The sequence below is a fragment of the Siphateles boraxobius genome, unplaced genomic scaffold, assembly GCF_051911475.1.
Source record: "Siphateles boraxobius isolate OS27281-9 unplaced genomic scaffold, OSU_SipBor_1 56, whole genome shotgun sequence".
Lineage (NCBI taxonomy): Eukaryota > Metazoa > Chordata > Actinopteri > Cypriniformes > Leuciscidae > Siphateles > Siphateles boraxobius.
The window spans coordinates 10,623,132-10,637,015 of NW_027509182.1; the positions used below are offsets into that span (position 1 = coordinate 10,623,132).

The 13,884-nt window shown below is 36.4% G+C and overlaps 1 protein-coding gene across 2 annotated transcripts in view; it reads right to left on the minus strand.

Moving 5' to 3' along the window:
* The window catches only part of kif1ca (kinesin family member 1C, a), a 65,565-nt gene that overhangs the window by 30,779 nt on the left and 20,902 nt on the right, over positions 1-13,884 (minus strand). The window lies entirely within an intron of this gene.

A 13,884-nucleotide genomic window follows, 5' to 3' on the forward strand; every position in this document is an offset into this window, starting at 1 on the left:
ATTACACACATAATGCTGGCAAAAAAAGAAAGAAAGAAAAAGTATTTTTTAGGTAAAAAGTACATAATAATTTAGACAGAAATATATAACTAACAATTATAACATGACATGGCAAGAATTTAAAAAGCTGAGACTTTGTTTCTCTTTGAAATAATTGGATGCGAGGCACACTACAAATAATGTTTGGTGTAGATAATAACTGAGGACCTGGCAACCCTGGCTTGAACAACAGGTAATTTATATGGTCAAATAGAGCCTGCTTTAACGTCCATATTTTTTAAACTGTTAATGCATTGCTGTAATGTTCACTTCAAAACAAGAGCCATTTTCTTCACACAAAGTATTTCTGACATGTTTTCCCACACCCTTTTGATTGACAGGATATAATCGGCCCTGATCATCGCCTAATTTTAAACAATCCGCCGATAGTGAAAATATTTGCTTTAATCGGACGATTACTAAGCAGATACCGGTACATCAGTCCATCCCTATTAAATACGCAGGGATTCCTGAACACATACTAGTTGAATAATTGTTCAGATAACCCACAGACTTTAAAATTTGAAGTTTTAAAAACCCCTACTCTGCATGCTACCAGGGATACAGGTGTCATAGCGGTTACTTTATTGTATAATATAATTTAGCATGTCTGGAATGCTGTACTGACCAATCAACATCCAAGAACTGGGTTACATTTACATTTATTAGTAAGCAGTCCTTGCTTCTTAGAAGTTTAATTGAATGGGAGCATCAAGGAGCAATGGGGGCTTTTCTTAGGACTACCATTACCAAGTCATGTTAACACACAGTCCTGTCCATCCATCATGAGCTTAGAAAGATCCCAGCTCTGCAAACACTGCAGCGACACAGTGCTTGCCCTCCACACACATTTCTTTCAGTAGCTTTAAAATGACCTTTGACACCATACCCCCAACTAGGCCTTGAACACAATGAAAACTCGGTGAAAACGGAAAATTCTCTCTCTACATAAATGCATACAAAACATCTCAAACAGACCTCAAAAGTATGTACACTTAGACTACACTTAAATGCAAGAATGTCACAAATAATTGTGAAATCAAGTGGCATCAATTTAATGGGCACACTTCTATAGTGATGAACAGAAGACAGCATTTCTGCAGGTTTTATAAAGGTAAATTCAAGACTTTCAAAGACCATTTTAATGCTAATTAAAGAAAATTTAGGGAATCTTAACAGTTGAATACGTACTGTGTGCTCCCAACCACTACAATATGGAAATAACCTTTACTGTACTTTCTTATTACATTGGAAACAACAAGTGATGTTCTTCCTCAGTATTTTTATTTTGTTTTCCAGTCCAAATGACTAAAGATTCTTCAAACAAGATGCATTAACATAAGAAGCAAAAATGGCATGCGATACGAAGTTATGTTCGTTCAATGGGCTCAGAAAAAACATCAACATAATACAAGGGAAAATATGTCTTCATACCTAATTATTAACAGATATTTGTCCTTGTTTTTTTTTAATTTCTCAGAAACCAAGACTTTTTATTTCGACATTTTGCATCTCAAGTAAATGTAACTCGATTTAAAGCTACAATATGTAATTGTAAAGTCTGCTTGCTATGGTCCATAATGTTTGAATGAAACAACAACAGCGTGAGTGTGCCGCTAGACGTAACGCAGTTGTCCACGTCTGTCCCCAACTATGGCAGTACGAGCAGAAACCAGGGATAATGCAGATATTACGTCATTGACAGGCGACAAGTGAATATGGACGAGCCATTATTTAAAATAGGAATTTCTCTGAAAATAAAAATCTTTGGGAACTTTTGGGATATTGTAAGTACACAACTGCAGGAAATATATCACACTGTGCAAGTGATTTTTTGATACAAAAATCTACATATTGTAGCTTTATATAATAGACTTATATATATTTATATAAGAAAACAAAACAGAAAAAAAATACTGAGGAAGATATTCATTTTTTCAGTGCATTTAATGTCATGACTTTTTATTTTTATGTACAGTATATCTAAATACACTTCCCGGTCAAACAAAAAGTCTCTGTTTGGATTTAAATAGGCAAACGCTTAAGAGTCTATGACTTGATCATTATTGCAGTGATTGAATCTTTTACATTGCCCTGATGTGTTTCCTATGGTTGTTTAAGAGATGAAAAGCTACACAGTCCATCGGTTAGGATTAGAAGAACTGTTGCCAAATATGCTAGAAACATAATAATCACTGCCATAATGATCCAGTCATTGACTATTTAAAACCAAAGTAGGGATGCACGATATATCGACCATATATCGATATCGGCCGATAAATGGTCTTTTTTGATGTTATCGTTATCGATCCGATAAGGAAATTTGGCCGATATATCAAAGCCGATAGATAATAGATTATTTACTTCAGTTGAGAGATGCGCGCTGTTCGCCATGATGGTTCTGAATGATTGGATTCACTTCGAAAAGGAAGATACAGTTCAGTGCAACATGTGCAGCACAAATCTGTCACATAGGCTTCATAACATTATAATAAAAACGCCTGTAAAAGAATGTTGTGAATTCTTGTTCGCCAGTGTTTCAGCGCGACGAGCGCGTTGTTGTGGAAAGAGCGCATCTATGGAGTTAAGCCTTCATGACAAGCATAGTCAAGTTCTCTTGAGCATTCGCAGCATTCTGTGCCATTGTAAGTTGTAATATGTTTATTTTGTGTATATATATCTGTATTATTATATATATTATATATAATTATATATATTATCCTATATTATTAATCTAATATAGGATGCGTTTGGTTGAGTTAATGAACGATGCAGTAGCGCTTCATTGTACCGGTGATCATCTTTATAGCCTATTTAGCGTGCGCGCAGCTCAAACAGCAATGCACATTCCTAACTATAATTGGGACTGTCATATACATGCCATTATAATGAGAACACTATTGTAATAAAACGTTGTGAATTCTCTGGGTTTAGTTGCCGTGTTTCAGCGCGTTGTTGTGGGAATAGCGCGTCCAGAACAGGGATTATACAACATTGTGACCAGCACAAGTTCGATTGTGCATTCACGTCATTTTGTGCAGATAAGTCGTAATATAAAGTTGATGTAAAATAAATATCTGATTAATCTCACATATGATGCGTTTCGTGGATTTAAACAGCCTGCTAGAAAAGTTCTTCAGTTTCCCGGTGCTCGTTCTCTTCAGCTTAAGCACGCGCAGATTGAACAACAATGCAAAACATTAAAAGCTATAATTGGGACTGTCATATAATTATAATTGTATTCACTATTGTAATAAATTTGTAAATTCTTTGGGTTTGCATTCTTCAGCAACCGTTGAGTTGATTAACCTTCTAGCAAAGCGATTTGGTTTAACGTTCGTTCTCTTCAGCTTCAGCGCGTGCAGCTCACACAGCAATGTCATTTGAAACAGTAACTAAGCTATTAAAGATTTTTACTATCACTGTAATATTAAAAATGTTTAATTTTTTTCAAAAATATTGTGTTATAATTAATAACTACCATTATTTTGTTCTCGTATTATTTTCATCAACGATATGGTTTAATAAAAATAATTTCCTTATTGTCCGTGCAGAGGCGATTCCATTTTATTGATCCATTTTGTTTCTTTATATGCAGCCCAATGTTATCCAATGACTTGTTTGCATTATTTAGGTATTTTATTTTTTGTTAGGCAATAGATTTTTTGATAACACTTTACAATAAGGTCTCATTTGTTAATGCATTAACTAACAGAGAGCAATAGCCTTTGTTATAGTAGTTAATAAAATATGTGTGTTCATGTTAGTTCACAGTGCATTGACTAATGTTAACAGATACAACTTTCTTAAAAATGTCTTATAAAATTGTTGGTTCATGCTAACTAATGCTAACAAAATTAAACCGTATTATAAAGTGTTACCATTTTTTTAATAAAGAAAGTTGCCCATAGGAGTGTAAAATTTATTTTAAAAGTTAAGGAATCTTACACTGGTTCAAACTAGGCTGTACTGTATTGTATATGTTTGATTTATGTTAAAAGTGTTTGAGGCAAGGCTTTTAATGGTGAGCCTTTTGTTTATGTATACAGGCTATCAAAGTATATACATTTTTTTAATTTAGATTTATCGGCCAATATATCGGTTATCGGCTTTCAAATGTAAAGAATTATCGGTTATCGGTATCGGCCAAAATGTTCATATCGGTGCATCCCTAAACCAAAGGAGACTTATTTTTGGGGGGGCGCCGGGCAGTGTATACACACAAACTTTATAACAGTCAGTCATCGTAAAAATGGTCCTTTGTACATGTACTTTGCTTTGCCCCTTCCAAACTTTATTGAAGTTTAGAAACTTATTCAAGGTTTTTACGTGTGTGGAATTGGCAGCAAGAAGAACTGTCTCTAGCACACAAATGTGCGATTGCGACGTGCAGCTGCGGTTAAAAATTAACATCATAGTCGATTCTGTAGTTCTAAAGAATCGATTCAGAACCGTGATGCATCGAAGCATAATCTTTTTCTCCCGCCACTATTTTAATGGGCATTGCATGTTCTGGGTAGCTGCTATTTTAGTAAGGACATGACGTTAAAAACAAACCAGAACTAGATTAGTTTTGCCCTCTCTAAAACTCAGTTTGATGTAGTTCATTTGAGATGAAGGTAAAAGTGAAACTCCAGTGAGTAGTGTCATATAACGACCATAAGCGATCATATAACATGCTAGAAACATAATAATCACTGCAATAATGATCCAATCATTGACTCTTAAACATTTGCCTATTTAAATCCAAACAGAGACTTATGCATGTAACACAACATACATCCTGGTTAGCTGTTATTTTAATGATATTGTTATATTGTTGATTTAGTAATGGCATGATGCAGAAAACAAACCAGATCTATATAAGTTTTGCCTTCTCTAAAACTTTCTAAAAGTTTGATGAAGTTAATTTGAGATGAAGGTAAAAGTGAAACTCCAGTGAGTAGGGTCAAATAACATGCTAGAAACATAATAATCACTGCAATACTGATCCAATCATTGACTCTTAAGCATTTGCCTATAAATCCAAACAGAAACTTATGCATGTAACACAACATACATTCTGGTTAGCTGTTATTTTGCTGATATTGTTATTTTAGTTAAGGACATGACGCAGAATACAAACCAGATCAAGATCAGTTTTGCCCTCTCCAATGCAGTTTGAAGTAGTTAATTTTAATGTAAAAGTGAAACTCCAGTGAGTAGGGTCATTAAAAGGAAGCCAGAGGGTGGAGAAGGCCCCAGCGTAATAAAACACTGCTGGGTAACAATGAAGCACTGCTGCCTTGAGCTCACACAGCTCAGTGTTTGTATTGGAGGGGGGTCAAACCAAACAGACTGCCAGCCCGGCAGATTCTTTAGATAGAGAGTGCGAGAGAGAGAGAGAGAGAGAGAGAGAGAGAGAGAGAGAGAGAGAGAGAGAGAGAGAGAGAGAGAGAGAGAGAGAGTGAGACAGAGTGAGAGAGAGAGAGAGAGAGAGAGAGAGAGAGAGACAGAGTGAGACAGAGTGAGAGAGAGAGAGAGAGTGAGACAGAGTGAGAGAGAGAGAGAGAGTGAGACAGAGTGAGAGAGAGAGAGAGAGAGAGAGAGAGAGAGAAAGAGAGAGAGAGAGAGGAGTAAGGCAAATGCAGTGGAAGAGAGAGTGATGTGGAAACGCTGTGTACAGGGAGACGGGAATGTGAGGTCTGGCAGCCAGTATTGTGTGTGAATGGCAGGATTTCACAGCGCTTTAGGACGGTGGTTTTGAGGCGTGTTTCCAAACTCTCAGAAATTCCCCCTCTTTCAACATGTGGGTGGAGACAGAAGTATTTTTGGATATTACCATGGAAAAGTTCATGGAGAGTAATTTGGAAAAGTGTGGAGCAAGGTTTTTCAGCAGGGCTTGAAATTAATTTTTGCTTGGTAGCACTGGTTCTCTCAACTTAAAAAATTTGGAGTACCAGCAAAAATGTAGGAGCACCAACTTAAAATCTGCTTTAACATAAAAATAAAAATAAATTGCTGAAAATACTAAGCTCTTTGAGAGATGAAAAACGTTTTACATGATCAAATATTAATTTCATCATGTAAAACGTAATAAAATATTTTACTTAGTGCTGTCAAACGATTAAAATATTTAATCGCATTAATGACATAGTTAACTCGCAATTAATCGCACATTTGTATCTATTCTAAATGGCCCTTGATTTCTATTTGTCCCATTATTTTTTCTCATTTTAATGCTCTTATCAACATGGAAAAGTGTATCGGCAGTAAGTTTGTTCTTAGCTGTGGTATCCATGTGCTTCTGTGTGAAGTCATCCATTGTAGAGCTTAGATCGGGCCCAAAAAATCAAGCCCGACCCGAGCCCGTGCGCATTGTGTCCGAGCCCGGCCCGACACATAAACTGTAATTATGAGCCCGAGCCCAATTTAAACCCGACCATTTTTTTAATACGTGGGTTGTTATAACTGACGTTCTCAACTACTTTCTATGTTACTTTCTCCCGCCCGCAACATTTTTGTCCCGCTCCCGTCCACGAATAGACTTTTTTTTTTAGGCTACCTCCAAATACTTTCGCCTACGTGTCCCCACCATACACATCAGCATACATGCTCCTGATAAATTATTTGTTATTAAAGCATTAACACACAAACCACTGTTATAACATAAAAGCAAGCACATACTGCGTGCATGGTTTGGCATGACTGAATGCGCGCAAAGTGCAAATTCCTAAAAAGCTGACATCAGTTCATCGCAATCTCACACATCTCTGTTATTATCAATGAAGCTGACTGCACAATGAATCTTTCATAATATATACACTTTGTTTGTTATAATTAGAGGATTTGCCAGCATACAGAATTCAGCACTGAACAAAAAGTCAGTTTTGAGCGGTGAGGCGAGGCTATTTTAAATGCATCTGATTGGCCATTGCGTTCAAGAAATCAACACATATGTCTGTGATTGGCTACATCGCTCAACGCTACAAACATGTTATAAAAATAAACTCTGGCCTGTAAATCGTTTCTATTTAGTTGTATTTGTTCTTGTTGCTTTTCTGCAACATATGAATAAAAATGTATTCGTGTTTATTTTTTATTCATAGATATTTCTAGTTTGCGGGAGTCCCATGAATCGTTTTATTCTCCCGTACCCGCACACACAGAGTGAGTGCATTCAGCCCGCGCCCGCGCTCGCACTCGGCCATCAAATCTAGTCCCGCGCCACACTCTATTGCGTTGGGAGTGCACGTCTCTAGATCGGCGTCTCGCGCTCGCGCCATCCACTCAAAACGTAACGTTAGCCTACTACTCTTTGGCCGGCGCGCAAGCCCAAACAAGTGTGTACGGCGTGCCTGTTGTTTTGTTTCCGGTCTAGCTATCCGGTGTGATGTTTTACTTTTTCTAACGTTACTAGTTGTTGCAACAGCAACTGAAAAAAACTACAAAGTTTGCTAGGCCAAACAGAGCATTAATCTCGCGATAAAGAAATTGTACGCCGTTAAAATGGGTTTGCGTTAACGCCGTTAATAACGCGTTTAACTGACAGCACTAATTTTATTACATATTAAATGATCAAATATTAATTTTAGCATGTTTAATAAATAAAATATTTAGTAAAGAAGTATGGAACGACAAAAAAATTATTAAATATCTAAAATGGTATAATCAAGTCTTAAGGATCTTCTTGAATGTCTTAAATTTGGGGTAGGAAAAACAGGGATTGCTATACAGCCAGGGGTTAAAGTGGGCCGGAACAGTCCGGAACTGCGTTCCGGCACCTCAGATAAATTATTAAATAAATAGATTCATTAATCTCAACGAATCTCGCTGGTCCCGAAATGGACCGACTGGCCGACCAACCCTTCCTCCCGCTGAACGCGAGTGATTATAAATGCGTGAAATGCACTCATGGTGGTTGAGCGCAGTAAAGTTAGTTTAATGTTCGATATTTCGCCGGACATTGTTTTCCCTTGCGACTGTTCTATAGGGTCGGCAGTCTTACAAAGATGTCAATAGCAGGATTAGTTTTAACATTATGTAACCATTATCGGCATTAAATATTCGTTCAAAATCACCCTGCATTAATGCTGCATTTTTATACCTGAGAATGCTTTGACGCGTTTCCACAACGCATGCCTAAGGGAACGCCTGCCAATCCCATTAACTGCGTTAAACGTAGCCTATAATCTGTATTATTTGGCAATGCTGATCTGGTAGCCTTGAGTAAATTAACTTATCTAAGAAAATGCTTCATAAAACTCATCAGTTGAGCCTATGTTTACTTTCCTCACTGACACAGCATAAAAATGAAAAGACTATCAGTCAAAGTTCACCTTTAGGAGGGGAAGAAATACGGCAGGATAAGGAGACTGAGAGAAAAAGAAAGATTAAGATGAGAGAGCAGGTATTGACAAATAATCTAATGCACACTGACATAAGGGTTGTGCCGATAGACGATAGTATCGAGATTTCGCCGATGGCAGATGCCTTTGACGATATCAATACGATAATTGGCTCGTTTTACCATGAACGTATTAAATTATTATTAGTAGTATTATTATTATTATAAAGCTAGTATTGTTATTAAATTAATATTAGGAACTACAATTAATTTACCTTGCCTAAATTCATAACGACATCAACACATAGCCTAACACTTGCGACAACACCGACACGCGCGTATGAGGACTCCTCTAAGAAAATGTTTTTAAAACAGAATAAAAAACTAGGCCTACATCCCACATCAAAATATAATTGCAAGGTGATCCATTCACAAATTGTCAAGAGTGCTTGTTTTAACAGACGCACGCATATCTTATACAGATCCAAGATGAAAACGGCATTGTTGTTCGTCAGTATTTTGTTTCCATAGCACATTAACAAAATATTTAATGACACTAATAACACTAAAAACAATACAATTAAATATTTATAATAATAATATCACTAAAATTATATAGGCCAGTCTTTAGTTCACGAACACAGCACAACTATGCCAACTATGCCATTCAAACACTTGTTTAACAAGAAATATTCTTCTAATTTTTTCACTGTCATCATATAGGTCCACAAGAGAAATATTAAGCCAGTAAATTAAGATATAAATATATATTTATATAAATATAAGTCGCTATACCGTTATATCCAACGTTGTCTCTGAGAGAACGCGGCGTTAATGCAGAGACAGATGCCGAAAACTCAATCAGTTTCTACTTTCACTTTCAGAGAATGAGTGCGTTTACATGCACGTTCTAACCCGATTATTCTGAATAAACTGACAATGCATGTGGTCATGTAAACGCATTAGCCCGTTTTCCTTTATCGGAGTCAGGTCATAATTGAAGTATAAACCGATCGACTCAGCTAGATTTCTGCCCCTTACTCTGATTTCTCCCGGCATTTAAAACACATGAACCCGCGCTCTTTGGGCTTATAGAAGTGCGCATATGTGAAGTGCATCCAGACAGAGAGAGCACTGGTGGGAGGACATATATCGCAAACTCTGACTCTTTCTTGACCGTAGAAATTATTAAAACGTGTTTTTATTTCGTGCCGAAGTACAGTCAAAATGCTGCATCTGTAACGGCATGAGAGGATCATGTGTGTCCGTAAATTTCCCGCTGACATGTTGAAGTACTCGAGTCAGATACAAAAATGATTAGGATCTTTTTTTTACCTCACTGTACCGGGAAATAACCTGATCTAGCCTAAAAATAAACACTCCACCTTTGCTAGCAAAATAGAAAAATATTCTCGTATAAAATGAAGTAATAAAACAAGCAAATTAATGAGTAAATATTCAAGTTAATAATCAAATAAGTAAGCCCCGCCCCCTCACGATAATATCGTGTATCGCCGATCTCACAGGCTGACAATAGGACGATATGAAAATGCTATTTATTATCCATTTTTTTGGCTTTCAAAAGTCTTAAATTGCACAAATGTAGGTCAGAGAAATCAAAATTTTCTCGGGGGAACATGCCCCCAAACCCCCTAACTACCTCACATTTAAATGCACATGGCTGTAGGGGGGCAAGGTGGGCTGGTGTGGCTACAGTGCCAGGGCTCAATTTTTGGCCCAGTGTTCAGCTATTTTAACATTGTATTGTCATCATATCAGTGTTGATGGACCACAATAAAACCATTAAAATATCAAGTAAATAAGTATTGTGATATGTGGTGCCACAGTGACACTCTTGTCCCAAAAAGTATTGCTATACCACGATACTCAATATGTTGTCCCACGGTGAGTCATTTTTCCCTGTTGCACCTACACAAAATTTGAGGGTTCCCCCACCTACCAAATCCCACTTTAACCACTGTATACAGCTAATGTGATCATTAACTAAAATGTTATGATTTCATTCAATATAAGCACTGCACTTTCCAAAGTAGATGCATGCTCTGTTGCACATTCTACAGGCTCGCAGATTCAGAGCAGTTTGCAATCAATGGATACCACGCATTTATGCCAAACGACTGTTTATGATTAGCTGTTGATGAATTATGACAATGTTCACTTTATGGTGTTTATATTGTAATAAGTTGTAGATTGCTGTACGAGTGCATTATATTTTAGGTGAGCTCACGCCATGTTGTAATTACCGTAATTACGAGATTTGAGAACTTGTAAAAAGTTGCAGATTCATGAATGCGTCAATAGTGTTGCCACAGAACAACTCACATTAGAACCGAATGTCACGTGTTGTCATTTCGAAATTTGATCTCTCTCATTTTATAAAAGATGCAGCTGGCAATACTAAAGCACTGACATTTCAAAATAAGTATCTGTGTAGTTGGTGTATTTCAGGCTTGTTAATAATTTAAAGTCCCATATTATGCATAAATGCATATTTTTCCCCCTGCAGTGTATTTTGGTTACATAAACTGCATTTAATTTAATGTAAGCTCTTGTAGATTTTTTTATGTATAAAAAAAGCAATGTTACCTCCCTCAAACCCCCCCTGCTAAGAAATAGCTTCATTACTTCACTACACTACATATGTTTTTGTATAATATCAACATTGCTGATATTAGTATTAGAAAACTGATTGGTATATGCCTATTGATGCCAATTTTCTTCCCACAGATACCAAGAGCCTGCTCTCGCTCCACCTGCCAACATTTAATACAAGTTTTTGAGTATTTTATAAATGTATAAGAACACCAGGTACAATATTACTGCTTCAATCTGTATTTATGATGTAAATATTAACAGGCCTGCTAAAAACTGAATTAATGCCAAAGAATTTATACATTCTTAGAATTGTTATTATACCACTTCCACAGGACTTACTTTTCACCCCAATGAGCATATTTTAATACACTTTAATAAACTTTGTGAGCAATTAAAAAATGTATTGTTAAAAAAAAAACAGTAATATTGTTAAATATTATGACAATTTAAAATAACAGTTTTCTATTTGACTATATTTTCAAATGTAATTTGTTTCTGTGATGCAAAACTGAAGCATCATTATTACAGTATTCAGTGCCACATAATAAATGTCTTTACTGTAACTTGATAAATTTAATGCATCCTTGCCGAATAAAAGTATTGATTCACAGATATTTTAAATTGTAATATTTCACAATATTACTGTTTTTGTTTATTTTTAATCAAATAAATGCAGCCTTGCTGAGCATAAGAGACTTTTTTTTTTTAAAACATTAATAAAAATCTTCCTGATCCCAAACTTTTGAATGGCAGTGTATATAGTTTAAAGCAGGCTTATCAATATTAACATCATTAATGTTAATATTTACATGTATTTAAATGTGCTCCTTGGGGAAAAAAGTAAGCGTAAAGCTCAATGGAAGTGGTATGTAATAAGAATTCTAAGAATGTATGAATTCTGTGAAATGTGATGATCATATAGCAGAACTGTGGCAACAAATTGTGTGGGGGGCAAAATGTTTGAAAACTAACAGGCTGATCCATGTTTACCTATGAATTACAACAACAAAAAAGCATAACTTTGACTCAACCACCTCCATGAGGATCAAATGTTTGGAATTTATGCGTTCACATGAAAAGAATGTTGTTGTTGCTTTTGAAGACAAAGACAAGGCAGTGTTCAAGCTCTTACTGTATCGAAGCAAGTCACGTCACATTTATTTATATAGCGCTTTTTACAAAACAGATTGTTTCATACGCAGCTTTAATAAGAGATAATTTAAGAGATAACAGGAAAATGCAACAACATTTGTTTCCAGAAGAAAATGGCATCACAGTCCAGCTTAAGTAAGTTCAGTGACGTTTCATTTTGTTGTAAAAAAGTTATTAATTCAGTTCATTTATATACACATGTAGCCGCTCTGGAGAAAACCAGCTCAGTTCAGTTCTCATATAATGGTGTCAATGCAGGCAGATCAATATTATTGTTGAATATTAAATTAAAAGTTAAATTCAATGTCCCCAACTAAGCAAGCCAAGAGCCAATGGCAACAAAAGTGAAAAAGGCGACAGTGTACAATGTACTAGGGATGGGCATTTTTCAAAAATATTGTATTCGAATATTCGGGATCATAAAAATCCAATATTCGTTTATCTAAATATCGTTTAACGAGAGAGACGTTATTTTTAAAGTTTATAAGTTTTTGTCACTATTTCTGTACAAGCTTACATGTATCTCTCTCTCTCTCTCTCTCTCTCTCTCTCTCTCTCTCTCTCTCTCTCTCTCTATATATATATATATATATATATATATATATATATATGTCTTAAGGTTTTCTTTTAGTTGAAAACATTTAACAATGTGTAAACAAAAAATATAAAGGTCCTGAAATATAAAAAATATAAATATAAACGTACATGCACTCGAGTCAGCATTATCGTGTTTATATTGTTTCACGTTCATGTTGAGAAAAACAATAATATCCACATGCTCGAGTGAGAAGGAGGCATGTGTCTCAAAATAATTTTACTACCAGAAGATATCTCGGATCACGATTCCTGAGTAAAACTGTGCTTTCCTGCAGTCGTTAATGCAGTGATAAGACAGCTGCTTCCTCAGTCGACTGGTGTTTGGATTTCATGCGATTTCTCATTGTGGTGGTGATATGACAACTCAGTTTCATTAATAATTGATTAAAAGTAATTTCATTTTGTAATATTATTTTCATCTAGTAATTCCAAACTTCGCGAGGAAGACGACGACATTATGTGATCAAATACAATTACACGCAGAAGACAATGTTCCTCCGCCCAGACGAGCAACCACCAAGAAAAGGTGCTAACACCAATTCTCGCCCAGGACAACTGGAAGCTGCTAGGGACTGGAAGATGATGGCTGATCTTGATCAACGGCTTATTTTTCCACCTGAGATTGCCACCACTAACCTACGACCAGATATTGTTTTGTGGTCTGGATCAGCACGCATTGTTCAACTGATAGAGTTAACAGTGCCATGGGAGGATGCGGTAGATGAGGCATATGAGAGGAAGAAACTGCGGTATGCTCATCTGGCCACTGAAGCAGAACAGCGAGGATGGAGAGTCCAGGTTTATCCAGTGGAAGTGGGTTGTCGTGGTTTTGTGGCACACTCTACAACCCGGTTCCTCAGAGACGTCGGATTCAGTGGTCAAGAGTTGCGTCGCACAGTAAAGTACTTATCTGAAGCAGCAGAAAGGAGCAGCAACTGGCTGTGGTTGAGACGGAAAGATTCTAGCTGGCTGTGTACAGGCCGCCATGCTACGGTTTCGTAGAATTCTTGAAGGGTGTTGGTTTATTTGTATAGGTTGTATAGTATTTACAGTCATTACGTTCCTGTATATATTGCGTGAATGACGGGTGGTTGGGCAGATATTGTGTTTTGCGGTAGGTGGTATGCCATACGGAACCGTTGCCACTGAAACTG